Genomic DNA, 18,094 nt, shown 5'->3' on the forward strand with positions numbered 1-18,094 from the left:
TGCCCAATGACATGCCTGCCACAGCACTTGTTCTGGCTTCACTCTTAGCACGTGTCCCAGATATTTCTGTTTTTTCTTCTGGATAACTTTGGAGGTAAGGAATTGTTGAACACAAATGTAAAGATGCATCAGAAATTCATTCCATTTAATATCTGAGGCATGGGGTGCTGAGAACCATTGAACCCAACTGTAAACCCTGTATATGATGGAAGCCACTTCAAGCCAGGGGGTGCAGTAGTCAGTAGCGTAGCTAGGGGGGGAGTGGGGCAGCGGCTGCTCCCCCACCGAGCACAAGTGGCACCTTTTTAATTTTTACTCACCCGGCGGCACTCCGGGTCTTTGGTGACACTTCAGCGGCAGGCTCTTCACTAGTTCTGGGTGTCTTCGGCAGCACTGAAGGACCCGCCGCCGAAATGCCACTGAAGACCCATGGAGAGAGTGATGGTCCCGCCCCCAAGGTGCCGCCGAAGACCTGGAGCGCCGCCCCGTCAGTAAAAGTGCCGCCAGGTGAGTAAAAGCACCACAGTGGGTGGTGCCTTTTTGTTTTTTGCTCCCCCTGTTCCCTCCGCCAGTGGCGTAGCCAGGTGGCAGTACCCCTGGTACCCTAGTTCCTGCACCTATGGTGAGGTATTTAGTGTGTATCTTTGGTTGATTTCCAGTGTTCACATCCATATGTTAAACAGAAATGTTATTTCCACCTTAAGAGTCATAGTTTGGTCTGTAAGTTGTAGATTTTCAATAACCAAATCTTGTTTAAGCTAGTTAGTGCAGCTGCCCCTTTTCCTTCTAGACATCCCCACTGGTTGATACATAACTGCCAAGATATGTCAATTGACTCACCTCTTGTCTTCCTTTGCCTACTATGTTATGCTTGAGCTGGGAGTTGCTGGGGTTGTCATTAGATTTACAGGGGGGGTTCCCTCATAATCGGCTGTTAACGCTGCCTTCTTTCAATCTTTACTTGCAGGTTGGTTGAGCTATGTCATCAGCAAAAGCTAGATCTAGTGTACTGTTATGTCATACAATCCCAGTGTTGTATCAATCTACACTTTTTCTCAGAATGAAGTCAATGGCAATGCCAAACAGTAGAGGTGACAGAATGCCCATTACTCTCTCTGGGGATTTCCCCCCCGTTAAAGGTCTTTCCTTGTTTGTTTAACCTTTACTGGCCCTCTGATTAGTGTAAGCTTGCCAGTTAGAACATTGTTGAGCTAATAAAATGTTCCAGTTTCTTTGGTGATGTCATCCATATATTTCCTCTTCTCTCCTCTCACTGCGTTGTCCTTTGTTTTATATAGATTTTTTGCTGCTTTTTCTGAAAGTGCTTTTCAGGACTTAAAATTTGCTTTGGCTGATTTCCTTCTATCTGGAACAATACCTTGAGAGATGATCTCCTGCCTTGTTCCTTATCTGAGACCTACATACTTTACAATTTGTGTATCCATCTCAAAATTTCTGGCTGGTCCTAGGGCTTCCCTGTGACTTCACTGCATAGATGTCTGGTATAGATGGCAACCTTCTTTCTCCTTCCCATCAGCCTTTTGTATTACTACAATGTCCTTTAAATTGTCCTGCATGATGATCCAGTTAATATTCAAGGAGCAACCTTAACTTCTGAGGTTACCTGTCTTGTGCACTTGATAAGTCAACCTTAATGTTACATTCTAGTAACGAGTTCCTGTATTTAACTTCAATATTTTTTTTTTAAACAAGGACATGGATCTGTTCAACATATCTTGTAAGCTGGTAGCTCTCTGCTGAGGAGCATGTAAGCTCTACAAAGGGCCCCTCAGTTGCTCATAATAGTCCTTTATCAAGTAAATTTCAAAGTCAGTTAAGCCTGCTAAGTTTGTAAACTTAGCTATCTTTGTCAGTGGAGCAGGACTAGTAAAAAATTCTAATATGCCTGTGGAGAAAAACAAAATCACTATCTTTACATGCCCATAGATGCAAGTCTACTGGCTTTTTAAGTCTCAGTGAGGTTACCAAACAAGCCCAGGTGAAGTTTCTAGCTAACCAAGACAAGCAGGTTTCTCCCAGTCCTATAGACTTCTAATTTAAGCAAATGTGAATAGTTTGTCTTTTTGTCCCCCACTCTGATCTTGCCATCAATGGTATTTGCAGACACTTATCACCTTGGCCTGTAACTGCCAGTACGGATAGAGTGGAAATGAGTCAGAAGTAAACTTATTTGAGTTTTGCATGGCAGGTGAGAGACTTGAGAAATATGGATACATCTGTAAGAATTTTAGCACAAAAACTGAGTTGTTTCAAATTCTTTTTGTCTGGCTGTTGTACCTTAGCTTCAAAATAAATGGCACTGCAAAATGTAAAATAGGACAGCAAGATTTATTAGACTGTGGAGCAACCTCCCAAGGGAAGTGGTGAAAGCCCCGTCTTTTGGTATTTTTAAAATCAGACTAGACAACATACAGGAAAATGTACTTATAGGGAACCATCCTTCATTAGCTAGGAGATGGTCTGGCTGATTTATTAAGATCTTTCCCATCTCTAACCGCTGCAATGCCTTCTCAAAAGAATATTCACAAACACAATCCAGGGCACTTAGAAAAATATATATTCTAATAACTAAACTGAATAACAGTTTCTAAACTAAACCTATTCTGTATGATGAAGCTGCATTAACATCATGTCAGAGTTGTATGGATAGGCACTCCAAAGTCATAACTTGCCAAAGTTTAACATTGACCGCACTGCCTTAAATGACCTTTGCTGCATGCGTGTCATAAAGCAGTCTTGAATTATTGGACCACAAACGATTTCTCAAGTACAATTGTTCATTTTTCCTGTCACCTGAAATACACATGTATCATCTTGTATGTTTATTTCATTTGTCCATACTAACACTATTTTTACAGTTTAATGGCCCACCATATCTTTACCATCTATCACAGATACTTATGTGGCATCAATTCATTTCTCAGGCTACTAAAGGCTTTTTGCATAGTTATAATAGCATAGTCAGATCCAGGGCTTGATCCCAGAGTCCTCGGGCCAATAGGGGCTGGGGGCATTAGTGAGGGGGATGCTGGCAACTCAAGTGTCAGTACAGCACTTAGCACAATGGGGCCTCAAGCTTGTCGGGGGTCTCTAGGTGCTATGGCAATACAAATAATAAATGGATGGATCCAAGAAAAGATTTGTCCTTCACTGCCATGCACCCGGCTGGCCCAAGACAAAGCTTTGGAACCCCTGTTCGATGCTTATATACACCTCTCCCCTGCAATTACCATAGTATCTGAGCATCTCGTAACCTAATGTGTTTATCTGCACAATTCCCCTGGGAGGTAAGGAAGTGCTGTTACCCTAGTTTTAACTGAACTGAAGCACAGCCAGCCTAAGTGATTTGACTAAGGTCACACAGGAAGTCAGTGACAGAGCCAGGAATTGAACTCAGATATTCGAAGCCCCAGGCTAGTACTGTAACCCAGTAATCTCCAACCTTTCCCATGGGGCGGGCGCCAGACGACTAGCTGCCGAGGACGGTGGCCGCCGGACAAGCAGCCGCCAAAATGACGCCGTGAAGAGGCAACGTCAAGAGATGTCACCGCCAAAATTCAGCGGCATTTCGGCGGTGGCGCTTCTCGATGTTGCCGCTTCTCAGTGGCTGCTTATCCAGCGGCCAGTAGGTGGGCGCACATGGATGCCCCAGCGGGCACCGCGGCACCCGCGGGCACTGCATTGGGGACCCCTGCTGTAATCACTAAAGCATCCTTCCTCTCCTACTGACAGGCTTCTTGTATGATGAGCTCTCTTCTCTCTAATAATTTTGTCAGCACCCATGCAGCGAGCACAGTTTCTTTTGAATCAGCTTCCTTCAGCTCCAACTGACAAGAGAAACCAGCTACAAATGTAACACTAGATACATCCTATGCAACCATGTATGGCAGTGGTCCCCAACCTTTTTTATCTGGCAGGCGCTGGACGACAAGCCACCGAGGACCTTGGCCGGCAGACGAGCATCCACCAAAATGCCGCCAACAAGCATCATCATCCAGAGGCGTCACCGCCGAAATGCCGCCAAAAAGCAGCGGCATTTCGGCGGCGACGCCTCTGGATGATGTTGCTTCTCAGTGGCATTTCGGAGGATGCTCGTCTGCTGGACAGTATGCGGGCGCACATAGATGCCCTGGCGGCCGCCATGGCACCCATGGGCACCACATTGGGGACCACTGATGTATGGGAATAAGGTCTTCCTACACTTGTCCACCCACTCCATAGGACTCTCCCAGATTGGGGCTATATCTAAGTGGAAGGAAGAGCAGGGTCTGTATACATGATATTCAAGTAAATGGGTGTGAAGGGGGCAGGAAGTGGACTGAGCCTTTACACCAACTCCCCTACCAGGCAGCAGGAGGGGGAAGGTGTGGGAAGTGTGCTAAAACCCAAAGAGGGGTTAAATCAGTTACTTCCCCTGCACAGGAGCAAGGGGGAAGAATGGTGATCCTCTGAGGTCTGGTCTATACTACCCGCCTGAATCGGCGGGTAGAAATCGACCTCTCGGGGATCGATTTATCGCGTCCCGTCAGGATGCGACAATCGATCCCCAAATCGGCGCTCTAACTCCACCAGCGGAGGTGGTAGTAAGCGCCGCCGACAAAAAGCGTCAGAAGTCGATTTTGCCGCCATCCTCACAACGGGGTAAGTCAGCTGCAATACGTCGAATTCAGCTACGCTATTCACGTAGCTGAATTTGCGTATCTTAAATCGACTCCCCGCTGTAGTGTAGATGTACCCTGAGAAACAATTCCTCTTGGGACAGCACAGATATACACCACCTCTCCAACTGGTCAGAGCCTTCAATTTTGTAGCACAGATCTGTAATTTAGGAGACTGCTAACGATTCCTCAAGGAATCAATTATGAAACACTTAGAGGAGAGGAAAGTGATCAGGAACAGTCAGCATGGATTCCCGAAGGGGAAGTTGTGCCTGACTAACCTAATTGCCTTCTATGATGAGATAACTGGCTCTGTGGATGAGGGGAAAGCAGTGGATGTGTTATTCCTTGACTTTAGCAAAGCTTTTGATACGGTCTCCCACAGTATTCTTGCCGCCAAGTTAAAGAAGTATGGGCTGGATGAATGGACTGTAAGGTGGATAGAAAGCTGGCTAGATCGTCGGGCTCAACGGGTAGCGATCAATGGCTCCATGTCTAGTTGGCAGCCGGTTTCAAGCGGAGTGCCCCAAGGGTCGGTCCTGGGGCCGGTTTTGTCTAATATCTTTATTAATGATCTGGACGATGGTGTGGACTGCACTCTCAGCAAGTTTGCAGATGACACTAAACTGGGAGGCATGGTAGATACACTAGAGGGTAGGGAGCGGATACAGAGGGACCTAGACAAATTAGAGGATTGGGCCAAAAAAAACCTGATGAGGTTCAACAAGGACAAGTGCAGAATCCTGCACTTAGGACGGAAGAATCCCATGCACTGCTACAGACTAGGGACTGAATGGCTAGGTAGCAGTTCTGCATAAAAGGACCTAGGGGTCACAGTGGACAAGAAGCTGGATATGAGTCAACAGTGTGCTATTGTTGCCAAGAAGGCTAACGGCATTTTGGGCTGTATAAGTAGGGGAATTTCCAGCAGATTGAGGGATGTGATCAGTCCTCTCTATTTGACATTGGTGAGGACTCATCTGGAGTACTGTGTCCAGTTTTGGGCCCCACACTACAAGAAGGATGTGGAAAAATTAGAAAGGGTCCAACGGAGGGCAACAAAAATGATTAGGGGTCTGGAGCACATGACTTATGAGGAGAGGCTGAGGGAACTGGGATTGTTTAGTCTGCAGAAGAGAAGAATGAGGGGGGATTTGATAGCAGCCTTCAACTACCTGAAGGGGGGTTCCAAAGAGGATGGAGCTCGGCTGTTCTCAGTGGTGGCAGATGACAGAACAAGGAGTAATGATCTCAAGTTGCAGTGGGGGAGGTCTAGGTTGGATATTAGGAAACGCTATTTCACTAGGAGGGTGGTGAAACACTGGAATGCGTTACCTAAGGAGGTGGTGGAGTCTCCTTCCTTGGAGGTTTTTAAGGCCCGGCTTGACAAAGCCCTGGCTGGGATGATTTAGTTGGGAATTGGTCCTGCTTTGAGCAGGGGGTTGGACTAGATGACCTCTTGAGGTCCCTTCCAACCCTGATATTCTATGATTCTTAGCTGACAAGTGAAGTGGATTATCTTTGCCAACCAGTTTGCACTGTTATTCTGCATTGTACACTTCAGGCCTGATCCAAAGTTCGCTTACGTCCAGGGACAGACACCCACTGATTAAAACAGGTTTTGGGTCACATCCATCGGGGCAGATTTTCAGCCGATGTAAAATTGTTGCAGTTCCATGGACTCGCCGCAGACGTATGACAATTTTACACTAGCTGAGAACTGGCTCTTTCTCTAATATGCAGTATGTTGTGTAAGTAGAGTTTATGGTACACAAAGTTGCATTCAAAATGAATATAGTGTTATGCTGAGAGGTGCTGGTGATTGTATTGATTGCAAACCGCTCGGAGTGGGTGTCAGAGTAAGTTCATCACAAGCCCCCTCATGTAGGACAAAAGAGGTTGTCAACCCACCCAGGAGCTTTGGACTGACAAAGACAGAGAGATGTTGCTAGCTATTGTTTGGGACAGAGTATGTGCAAGTGTGTGTGTGCATGGTTCATTAAGAATGAAAAAACTCAGTTTTTCATTTTTTCCAATGATCCTCTCCCCACCCCCCATCCCCAAAAAAGTTAATGTAAAACACAGCAAGAAAATTTAGCAGCTCTGTGAATCTCCATTGTATCTGTTAAGTAACACAGTGGTAAACTAGGCCTAGCATGTGATCATGCAATTAGAGATGGCCTCAAGATGCTTATGTCTAGGAGGCAAGGGATAAGGCTGTGACATCCCCAGCTACACAGTTCCTAAAAGGCATCAGATCATGGCTCCCTCCTTTGCAATTGCTATAATCAAATATGAGCCTCAGCTGGTGTTAATTGTCCTTGCTCCATTGAAGTCAGTGGAAGATCCACCCCTACTATCTTTCCTTGCACAGAGCTGAGTCAGTCACTGTATTCTCAGCTTCTCATTTTTGGAAAGTTTAGAATAACTTTCTCTAAGTAGTTTTAGAAGGGGGTTTTCAAGTCAGTTTTAAGTTCAGATTGCAGGTGCCTGGTCCAAGCGTTGTAGGAAGGACGTGAGGAGTGTGCTTACTGTTATGTTTATGTGATTATAAAATAGGTGTTTAACAGGGGAACAAAATGCCTTAGAAAGAGGATAGATTACCAAAGGGAAATCTTCAAAAGGTTCACTTCAGCTAACCACCCAGAAGTTATTCAAGCTTTGTCAAGCTATCTGAACCTCTGGCAAAAACAGGCTGAAAATATTGAGTAACAGGCTTTCTTGAGATTCCTTCTCAGACTAGAAATGCTGAAAAATAGTCTCTTTTGGCTGGTGTTTTTGGCATATCTAGGAAGGATCTGCAAATGCTGACATCGGCAAAAATGTGAATCATGAATGAAAAAGTTAAAAACATTTTTCCTCAGAAAGGAATATGTTTGGGTATAGCATCCCTACCAAACAGGTGCGCCAATCCTCCCCTCCTCCCCCCACCAGCATACCATATCATTCACCTCATTACTGTCTTGGGAAGGGTGGATGAGGGAAGATAAAAAGAGCTTTGTGGTAAGTATCTGACAATTTCTGGAAAAACATAGCAGTTGTGAAAATTCCAGTACTTGGGAGCTTTCATTTGCACTCTTGCACTTGTGACCCTGTAGATGAGAAAATATCTGAAGGGCAGTTGTAGCTGGGTGAACACTACAATAAATTATTGTAAAGTAAAGTATTTGTTGGACTAAAACGCATGAATTTGCTTTGACTTATTAATGCCGCATTTTGTCCACTTTCTGCAAACAACTGGGTGAGCAAATTTTTGTTTGCAAGGATGACTGCAGGGAGAAGTATTGTAAATACTTGTGACTATGCATTTGCATGTGTATTACCACCAAAAGTATTCACTTAGCCATCTTGAGTTGGCAAAACATTCAGTCAAGGAGCAGAAATGCAACGTAGGTGACTCATCGTGGTGCATTTCGTACACTGTCTAAGCAATAATCTTGGTGAAGTTAGTCACTAATCAAAGATGGATGATTTCAAATAATAAATCAGTTCATACAAAACAGATCTCCTTGCAGCCAACACAATGAGAGAGAAATCCACCAGGTAGTACACCTCCTAAGTCCCACACAGGCCCTTGAGCTGCTCAGTCTTTGTGCTCACTTTTTGCACAGCGATTAATTTCACCCTAACAGAATAAAGGGCTGCTACATTCATCTGATAGATTGTTTGCTGCGTATGGCTTGCCTAACTCTGCGTGCAACCATTCAACAATGACAAGATAGACACAAACCTGCAGGAAAACATGCATGTGTGTTATCAAAATAACTTCAGGATGTTACACTTACTGCAATTCCATTGCAGGCAATGCTATTACAGTAAAGATGAACTTACTCCAATACCTTTGAACAGATTTGTACAATGCTAGTAAGCCTCTTTAAAGGCTTTTGTCACAATCCATTGGGATTATTCAATTTGTTCATTATGGAGAAATTACAAGCAAATAAAATGAGAACAGAAGAAAAAGAAAGTCTAGTGGATCTCGATAACAAGCCAAAATTAGCTGAACCACCACAAAATAATGCCTCTTCCCAGTAAAAGGGGGGAAAGAATAATTCCAGATATCACCATGTGGTACCCACTGCCAAATGTAGGCTTTATCTTAATGGTGAACACAAAACAACTTTATCCAACAGAGCTAACAGCAAAACTGCCCATCTGTAACTAACTCATAGTTCTGAATAGCGGTGGCTCCACGTACAATGTCAAATAAATACCCTCAAGAAATTATTCACCATTTCACAAGCATAAAATACAGATGGTCTCTGCAGTCTTCCATAATACAGGATTTCGTACCAAGTGGAACAATGAGCTAGATTTGATGACCCAGGTCGTCTTTTCTTCTAAATCCGAAGAATGGCTGCTGAGTCAGACAAACAATAATGAAATAAGTATAAAGAAATCGCACCCTTATTGTGCTGATTTTTTTCTACCAGTCCAATAAGGAGTCAAAGACTATAATTTTTTTTTAATGTACTTCTTTAAAATAGAAGTCATTATGGACTACTAGGGAATGTTCTTCCAGTGCAGGCATTGATTACCCATACTGCTAAGCCTATTAAAGCTTCTTCTAAACACTGAACTGAAGTCATTCCAATACGTCCTAAGGGGATGGAGTCCGTCTTTTCCCATGGCTTGTTCTCTGCAAAAATGACAAACAACTAAGAACATCACAGTCACGTACAGTACACGTATTGTTGGACAATACAAAAATAAAAGGAGGTTCTGATGGTAAGGGAGTGTTACATGTTCCCTGCTGCATCAGTGCAATTTGCTTTTAACAGCACAAATCCCAGCAGCCTGCTTATAAACAAAATGGACAGGAGAAAGAAATGTAGTAGAACTTTTTGAATCAAAATGAAGCATGATGCTCTGATCCAAAGCCTATTGAAATCAATGGAGAGGCTCCCATAGATGATAGTGGGTTTTGAATCAGGCCCAAAATTTAATTAGTGAGGAAATGGCTTTGAAAAAGAAACAGGTGTGGAGCAATCACCAATCGTCACACTAATGTGTTCCTTTAGTATTTTTAACATACCCTTCTGGAAAAGACAGCCCTGGAGCAGACACACACAGGTTCTATTACATTCTGTAGGATGCTTCATACAAAATGCATCGGAAGGCTATTCATTTACATAGGATTTTTCCAGGAGGATAAGGGAAGCTTATAGGAATAACAAAGCAGGAAATAGGAGTCAAGACTTCTTCCTATGTATGGGCCCAATCCTAGCAATACTTGTGAGCAAGCATAGTGCTTACTTTCATAGCAACAGATTAAGTTTACAAAAATGCGTATGGGCCAGATTTCTGGGAGCCAGACACTTCACTACCTTTACAAATCTATCCCTAAGTGACTTAGGAGACTAAGCCCCATTTTTAACAGTCATTTAGTCATGTAGACTCCCAAGTCCCATTGACTTTCATTAAGTCTTAGGCTCCTAAGTCACTTTTGAGAAACAAGGTGGGTGAAGTCATCTTTTATTGGATTGACTTCTGTTAACAGAAATCGATCCAATATAAGATATGACCTCCCACACTTGTCTCTCTAATATCCTGGGACCAGCAGGATGATAGTTACAACATGGCACAACTCATTTTTGAAAATTTTACCCAATGGCTCTATACACAGTAGTAGTAAGCATGGTGCTGGGTATTAAGGCCCAGCTTTTTTATTTTAAGTATTGCTGCACTCAGCATTGCAATACCTACCTGATTTAGGAGCTTCAATATTTTCAAGAGGAATTTAGACAAACTAAAATCCTATTGTAAGTCGATGGCATTTAGGTTCCTAAATCAGTTAGGCATTGCAACATTGAGCATAGCAATACTAAGTGGCTGCAGGACTGGGTCCTACATTATACAAGAAGAAAGCAGGCACAAATGAGAGAATCCTGTGTAGGATTAGAATCCAGTGCTACCTAAACATGAAAATAAAATCTCATTCAACTTCAGTTTAAAAGCCCACATACATTTATCCCTGGTTGTTTAAAGGGTCAATAAGATTGTTTATTTGAGTAAGCTCGTTACCTAAATTAAATTAATTTCACCTGTAGGAGCTCAGCACAGAACTCAGTTTCCTCTTTTCCTTTCTGATAATTTAAAGAAGATACTCAAACTCAAGGGAAAAGGAAGCTTCTCAATTTGTTTTGGTTGTTTATGTTCAGCCAGAAAAAGGGAAAGAGAGGACCTTTAAATAAATTTTTTTTCTCTGTGTTAATTTTCTAAGCAAACAGGTATCGTTAGCAAGAAATACATTTCAGAAGGGGCTGTACTCTAGTGAGGTTTCAGCTAATGTTAGCCTATAACATGATGTACTCATAATAACCCTCCCATGTTTTTTGTGTGTTTCTCCAAGAGTATCATGGATTTTGTCTAATTTGCTGATCTCAGTAGGTTACACATCTTCAGTTAGTTACCAAAATGACTACAGAAATACACAGTTTGGCAACACAACATTAAGCTTTTATGATGCACTGTAATTATAGTACACAATCTTATACCATGATGCATCATAAGAGCAGTTGCACAGCCTGATAAAATAAGGAGAATCTCACCTGTATAATCTGACATTATGCACATGTAGCTAGATTTTGAAAACCAGTTGTATATGACAAACTCTTGCATTTTGAGAAATAGACCTCCATCAGGATGAATCAGGCCAACTACTCTGCCTTCAAAATTAGTGAGATTGTAAATCACACTGAAGTGTGGAGCAGTCAATTGATTCCTTTTTTGATGGGGAAGAGCATCTTAATTCAGGAAGGCAATGCCAGAAAGGAACACACTAGTAGGGAGAAAACACTTCAAATGAAAACACCACAACAAACTTCCATCAAGCCAACTCTAGCAGCCCTGGATTCCCAATTGTGACAGTGACTCAAATAGAAAACACCTTCACAAGGGAAGCAGGTACAATGTATGCAAACCCTCCTCTCCCTCCAAAAAACCTTTGCCTGACTTGATCACAGGAGGAAAAGCCTAAGTTGGTTGGGAATCCATCTGTCTTCTTTTTTTATGCATACACTTTCTGCTATGTCTCAAACACCTGCTGTCAAGCACATCAGCTGAACTAAATAGCCAGTCAGACAACACTGAAAAACTTAGATTCATATAAAGATTTGATAATGGGCAGATCTAACAAGATGGGATTTTCTAACTGCAGTTTTTGTGCAAAGCCTCAACATGAATTTTTTCACCCTGACGAATTCTCAATGTGGTACTGTCACTTAAACTACCCTACGCCCCTTGAGGTTCCTTTCCCACCCCTGGCTGTAAAACAACATTCCCCAAAATGACTACAGATAACGCAAGTGCCTGGACTGATAACTTGAGATGCCCAAGTCAATCCAAAGACCCTCCCTTCCCCAGCCCTAAGGGGTAATAGGAAGCTGACAGCAGGTGTTAGCGGGGAATATCCTTTACAAAAATAATCTGTCAAATATGCTAAATCCAGACTAAAGTACAAACTCTGGCACCTAAAGGAATCTAGCCAAGATATTAAATTAAACAGTTCCTGTCTTCCACTCTCAGGGAGACGGGACGCTTTGTCAGGTTCCACCTACACTACTTGATACCCAGTTGAAATTATCTGTCACCCTGAAGTTGGCTAAGGCATCCTCACAGCTTCCCCAGCCCCCTTTCCAGCTCAGAGCCAGGAAAACAACCTCACTTACACTTTTGCCTTCACCACCTGCTTGGGGCGCAGGATCTTCTCTGCCCAAACATGGCATGATTTCTTCTGCTGCTGCTCCTTCCTTCCCACTGTTTCTTCCTTCATTCCCCAGCTTCAACCTCTTCCCCTCGGGTTGGGAATCATCCAGGTCCTCCCTTCTCATCTTGCCATCTCTGCCTCGCTGCTTCACCACATCCTCTGGGCTGCCAGACGGATTAGACATTTTTTAAAATGCTAAGCACTTTTTTATTTGGCCTGATGAAGCTGCCTCTCTGGAGGAGCTGTGGCTTCTGAGAGCTCTGTGATGCGCTCTCGCTCCTCTTTTCAACATTTAACTAGGGTTTCAAAAGCCTTTATAGGATTTACACACACCACTTCTATTTCTCTACCGCCCTCTGCTGGTTACTGGCCAGCACTATTCCCACAGAATATCCATTTCAATAGCATACTGCACACAAACTTCTCTGTTCCTCCATCTCCCTAATAAAAAGCAATAACCTTTCCTACGTTGGTTGCATGCACATTTCTCCTGCTGCTCACTTTGCCAGAATTCTTGTATTTATGCTTGCCCTGCTCCAAAGAAATTAACTTTCCTTAAAACACAGCACACAGAGCTGTAGTCTGCTGCACCTCTGTTTAGACCCAACTTTACCTCTATCTCAGAGGAATGCACTGTTTTAAAATACTAATATTGAAACAGAGCATGATTAACCATGAAAAATAACTGTAGAATATTTAATACCAAGCAAAGTTCATTTCAACCCACCTCCCTTCAGGATTCTTCCCCCGTTGCCCCTTACTTTGCAAGTTTGCTGAGCATTTCAGAAATTCGTGTCCCACATTAGAGCATTGCCCTGTTCGGAACTTTTATGTCCCTTCCTCATTAACTTTCAATAGCCATAACATGTGCCTCCTTCTCCTGGGTCTTCTGATAGTCAATGTATCAGAGGCAACACAATCCAGAGTAACAAAAAGACCATCTGGGGCCCTCTGTTCTCTGTGCTAGCTTCCATAGACTTAGTGGGAGTTCCTTATATCTTGCAGAAGGAGAATTAAGCCCCTCTGGGGCTTTCCACAAACATCTGGAGATGTTCTGCACAGAAGGTTAGGAGTCAGAGGCATTGATTTTTAGAAGTGGGGGCCTAAGTTCAGTTGCTAAATCAATATCCATGTCTGCAATTCGAGACACCTCAGGTCTCACTTGGGAGGTACTGAGCACTCACAGCCCTAGCTGAAGTCAAGTGGAGTTGCAGGCACTTAGCACCTCTGAAAGTCAGTCCCAACTTGTCTGAAGTTCAGCATCCAAAAATGGAGGCATCCAAACTAAATGGATACAGTTTCCCATCTGTAAAATATAGTAACACCTGTCTGCCTCAGTGTGTGTCAGCTGGTAAAATGCTTAGAGATAGGCCATATGGGATGAACTGATTTTTTTTTTAAATTGCTCAACTTCTAGAATGACCACCCCGCAACACACATTGTACTTCACAACCTACATTACCCTACCTTCCCTGCATTCCCTTACCTTTTGTATTGTGCACCCTTCCTGATTAATGAGATGAAGAAAATAACCTGCAGCATCGAGAATTCTGTTTCTCTTTAATACAATTAGAAGGAACAGAGAATCTGCCAGCAGGAGCAGAGACAAGCATTTATAGCAGGTGCAGCTTCTCCATGGGGGAAGGAGAGAGCTGTCAGCTAACTAGGGTTATTCCTCCTTCCTCTATCCCCAGCAACCCCCTAACACAGAACCACGTAAAGGAGACTTCTGTTCTGAAGACACCAGGCCCCAGCCACACGAGCTCAGGGAAGAAGAAACTGCTGGAACCGGCCATTCAGAAACTCATCCACTATGAGCAAGGATTTTTGGACAAGGATGACCTCGGTGTCCAATTGCTTTCTACCCATCTGACTTGGAAAATTCTTTTCCTTCTCCTGATTGGCTGTTTGCTCCAACACCTCCCAACCCCTTCCCCTCCAGCCTCCCTCCATGCTCTCCTCCTGCATGGAGCAACTGCAATTGTTCTGCAGATCTCAGGTCATCCTCCATTTTGAAAAGTAGAGTTCTGTTGTAGCAGGTTCTCAGTGCAGTGTTATGCGGTGTTCATATAAAAGTATTTTCATCATTAAATCTAAGCTCCCTTTGCCTTAACAATGCGCCTTCTGCCTTCCCTTAACACACCTACCCCCTGCCTCCATGTCCTTGCTCCCTTTCTTCATTTTTCTGGTTAGCTTATCCCCTCAAAACCAAACCTCACCCAATATGCTAAGAGAAATAATTCTGAAATAACACAGTTTTCAGACCCTCCCATTGCTCACCTTGATTGTTTGTTATTTGGGCTGGTCAAAAGTTTTCTGACACACAGTTTTCCATTGGAAAATGCCAATTCAACAGAATTAAAACATTTTATGAGAATGCATCAGTTCCATCAGAACTTTGGACAGAAACCAGACAGGCAGGTTGCAGGCTTTCCTGACCACCTACCCGCCAGCCCAGCCAGCTATCCAGCTCCCCAACTGGCCTGCTCCTTACATTTTTGTTTCAAGTCTCCCAAAATAGATTTTTTTCAAAAATTTCATTTCACAGAACATTTCAGAAATTTTTGTTTTGTGCCAATTTGAAACAAATTTTGAAATTCTTTGCAAATAGGAATTCCTTTTTTTTTTTACACCAGTTCTGTATGTTCTATTTCTTTCCATAATCCCCTCTGTTGTCTATTTAGATTGTAAGATCTTCAGGGCTGGGGTGGTCTCTTGTTATGTACCTTAAGTCTGTATAGCACCTAACACTATGGGACCCTGGTCTCATTCAGGGTCCCTAGGCACCACTTCAATTCACTCAGTCCAGGGTTAAGTTTTATACTGCGGCAGTGGTCTTGCACAGAGAGCTCATGCCAGGATCAGGGCCTAAATATATGAAGTCATTACTACTGGCAGGGGGTGGATAAAATGACCAGTCTGGGATAGGAGACATTGCAACAGCAACTTTTATTTGTCCCTTTTATACTAGCTAGCTGTTCTCCTGGCATAACTGTTACTGTCAGTCTAACTTTATTGGGTCACCTTCTACCTCAGCTGCATAGTTAGTTTAATAGCTAATGCTTTTAGCAATATTCCAACTCTTTTTTCCTTAAGTGTCAGTATTTGACCTAATATTTTGAAAGAAAGCACTTGCTACCAAATGAGCATTTTCAGATTCCAAGTTCCATGCTGCCCTTCAGCTCTATTTGCAAGACCGAGTACAAGTCAAATAATGCAATAAGCACAGTTTGCTCAATATTAGCACCTACTTCAAATACATTAACCAAGTGAACCAAGAGACACAGTGCTGTGAAACCTTGTGAAACACTGTGTGACTAGTTTCCAAGATATTTAAACTTCGAACCATGACTAAAAATTGCAAGATTATCAACAACAAATAGAATAGCTACGTAGCCCCAGAAGTTATATATAGTTTTGTCTGATCTCATGCTAGTCAGCATCTGTTCTTGGGTTTTATAGTACAGTACAATGCATAATCATCACATTGTTTTTGTTTGCAGTGTTGCTGTGTTAGTCCCAAGATATTAGAGAGAGAAGGTGGGTGAGGAAATATCTTTTATTAGACTAGCTTCCTTTGGGGTTCTGAAGAGTTCTGTGTAGCTCGAAAGCATCTCTCTCACCATCAGGGGTTGGTCCAATAAAAGATATTACCGTATCCACTTTATCTTCACCTCAAGTATTCAAAGGCACTGTACTAAGGCAGTCCGTAAGAACAAACTGAAAGATACCAAAAGACTGACAGGGTAATATCATTTCAAATTTACTTTTAATCAAGACCTAGAGTGAACCAGTTGGAACAGCCTCAGGGGTCTCTAACTGCAAAGGGATCCACAGAATAAGGTATATGGTCAGTTAATGTAAAACAACCTTCTTATAGAAGTATGGAGTTATTTGTACTGATGTCCCTGCTAAAAGCACTGCCCATGAAGAAGATATTCAAGGAGTGATTTAGGCCATGTCTACACTCTTGGGACTATAGCAGCATAAGTATGCCAGCATACCTGTAAACCCGTAGTGCCCAGTGGCAGATTAACACACAAGCCCATGGGGGCCAATTTGGTGGCCCCCGCAGGAGCACTGGAACCTGTGTAGAAGGGGGGGCACTGGCTCTGGAACTGTGGCCCTACCCCCTGGTCCTCCATCTGCCCTGGCCCCTTAGCCCATGTCCCTGGCCTAGGGCATGGCACCAAGGGCAGGTGGAGGGCCCAGGGCTCTGCTCCCCACATTCCTTCACAGAGAATCTATACCAGTCCTGCTGCATCGGTAAGAGAATTCCACCTCAACTGCAAAATGGTTGTTGGCCATTCTCCTGGCTTTTAACATTATGCTCACCATTTCTTTCCATCCTCACCTCGCCTACACGCAAATCAAGTTGCACACCATGAGTAATTCAAATACCAGAACAACGGTGAACCCACACACTGTAAGGAAGTCTTCAGTGACTGGCATGCCACCAAAGCAACAGCAGTAAGTATCAAATTATATACACAAACACACCTCATTAGGATAGATATCCAGGTTTCAAGAACAATAGTTAACCCCTTCCTGGTTCCTTTTTTTGCAGACTGGCCTATTAACCTCTTTCTCCAGTCACTATGCAGATATTTTTAGTGAGTCATCCAGAGCAATCACTACTGTATTCAGAACTGAACCTTCACTGAATGCCGTAATTGGGATTCATATCTCATCATTAAAAACAACAACATTCCATCCATATCACCCCATTCAGACTTCTCTTGACAATTCATCAGCACCATAGCAAACAATAAGTGCTTTTGCTTGTAGCCTGTCAGCTGTAGATTTATTTGTAATTATTGTTGATCCCTATGCCTGGCACCTATAAATTATTCCAATAACCTTATTGCTCTATATAACCATAAGAAATCTCATTTATCAGCTCCACAGTTGATCTTGGGTGCTCTGTACAAGATTTATTCTGGTTTTACATTTACTTATTACATTAAGAATATGCAAATTATTTTGCAGTGTATCATCAAGTGCCAGTCTTAGGCATTTCACTTTTAGATCCACTTTCTCCTTGCTTTTCTTCATGCAAAGACACTGATTTAAAACTTTTTCTTGGTATCAGAGCAACTATACTTTCAATGCTGTCACGCACTGCACACTACTTTTGCCTCAATAGTTAACAAAAACTCCTGCCACTTCACACAACACTTCAGCTACCATGCCCTCCTCTTCTGCTGAGGTGGCAGCTATTACACACAGTAATACTGCTAGGGGAAAACAAACAAATAAAACCCCAAAACACAAATCCCGACCATTGTGCAAAAATGCACATTTTGGTGCCATTTCACAACACTGTCAGGGGAAACGTTTCCCCCAGCTCAACTCAAAACAGTTCTCAAACGCCTAGTAACGCTCATCATAGCCTGTGAGCTAAAGTAGCGTTTTTCTGCTCATTTTGCAGATGAGTAAACTGAAGTATTGACAACCTGAGTTGTTCAAGTTCACAAAGGGTGAAATTCACCTCATGCAGGAGATATCACTGGGTCTACACATTACTTAAGTTCCATTTAAGCCCTCAAACAAGCCTTTAAGTGTTACACAGGCCTCATGCTGGCCCTCCATACAGGCATGAATTTCACCCAGAGAAAGCCAAGAGCAGGCTTGCAAACATGAACACAATGGGTAGAATTTTCCAAAAGCTTTGCCTTGGCCTACCGCGGCTCCTGTTGAAAACAAT

The sequence above is a fragment of the Trachemys scripta genome, chromosome 10 (assembly GCF_013100865.1).
Source record: "Trachemys scripta elegans isolate TJP31775 chromosome 10, CAS_Tse_1.0, whole genome shotgun sequence".
Taxonomy (NCBI): Eukaryota; Metazoa; Chordata; order Testudines; family Emydidae; genus Trachemys; species Trachemys scripta.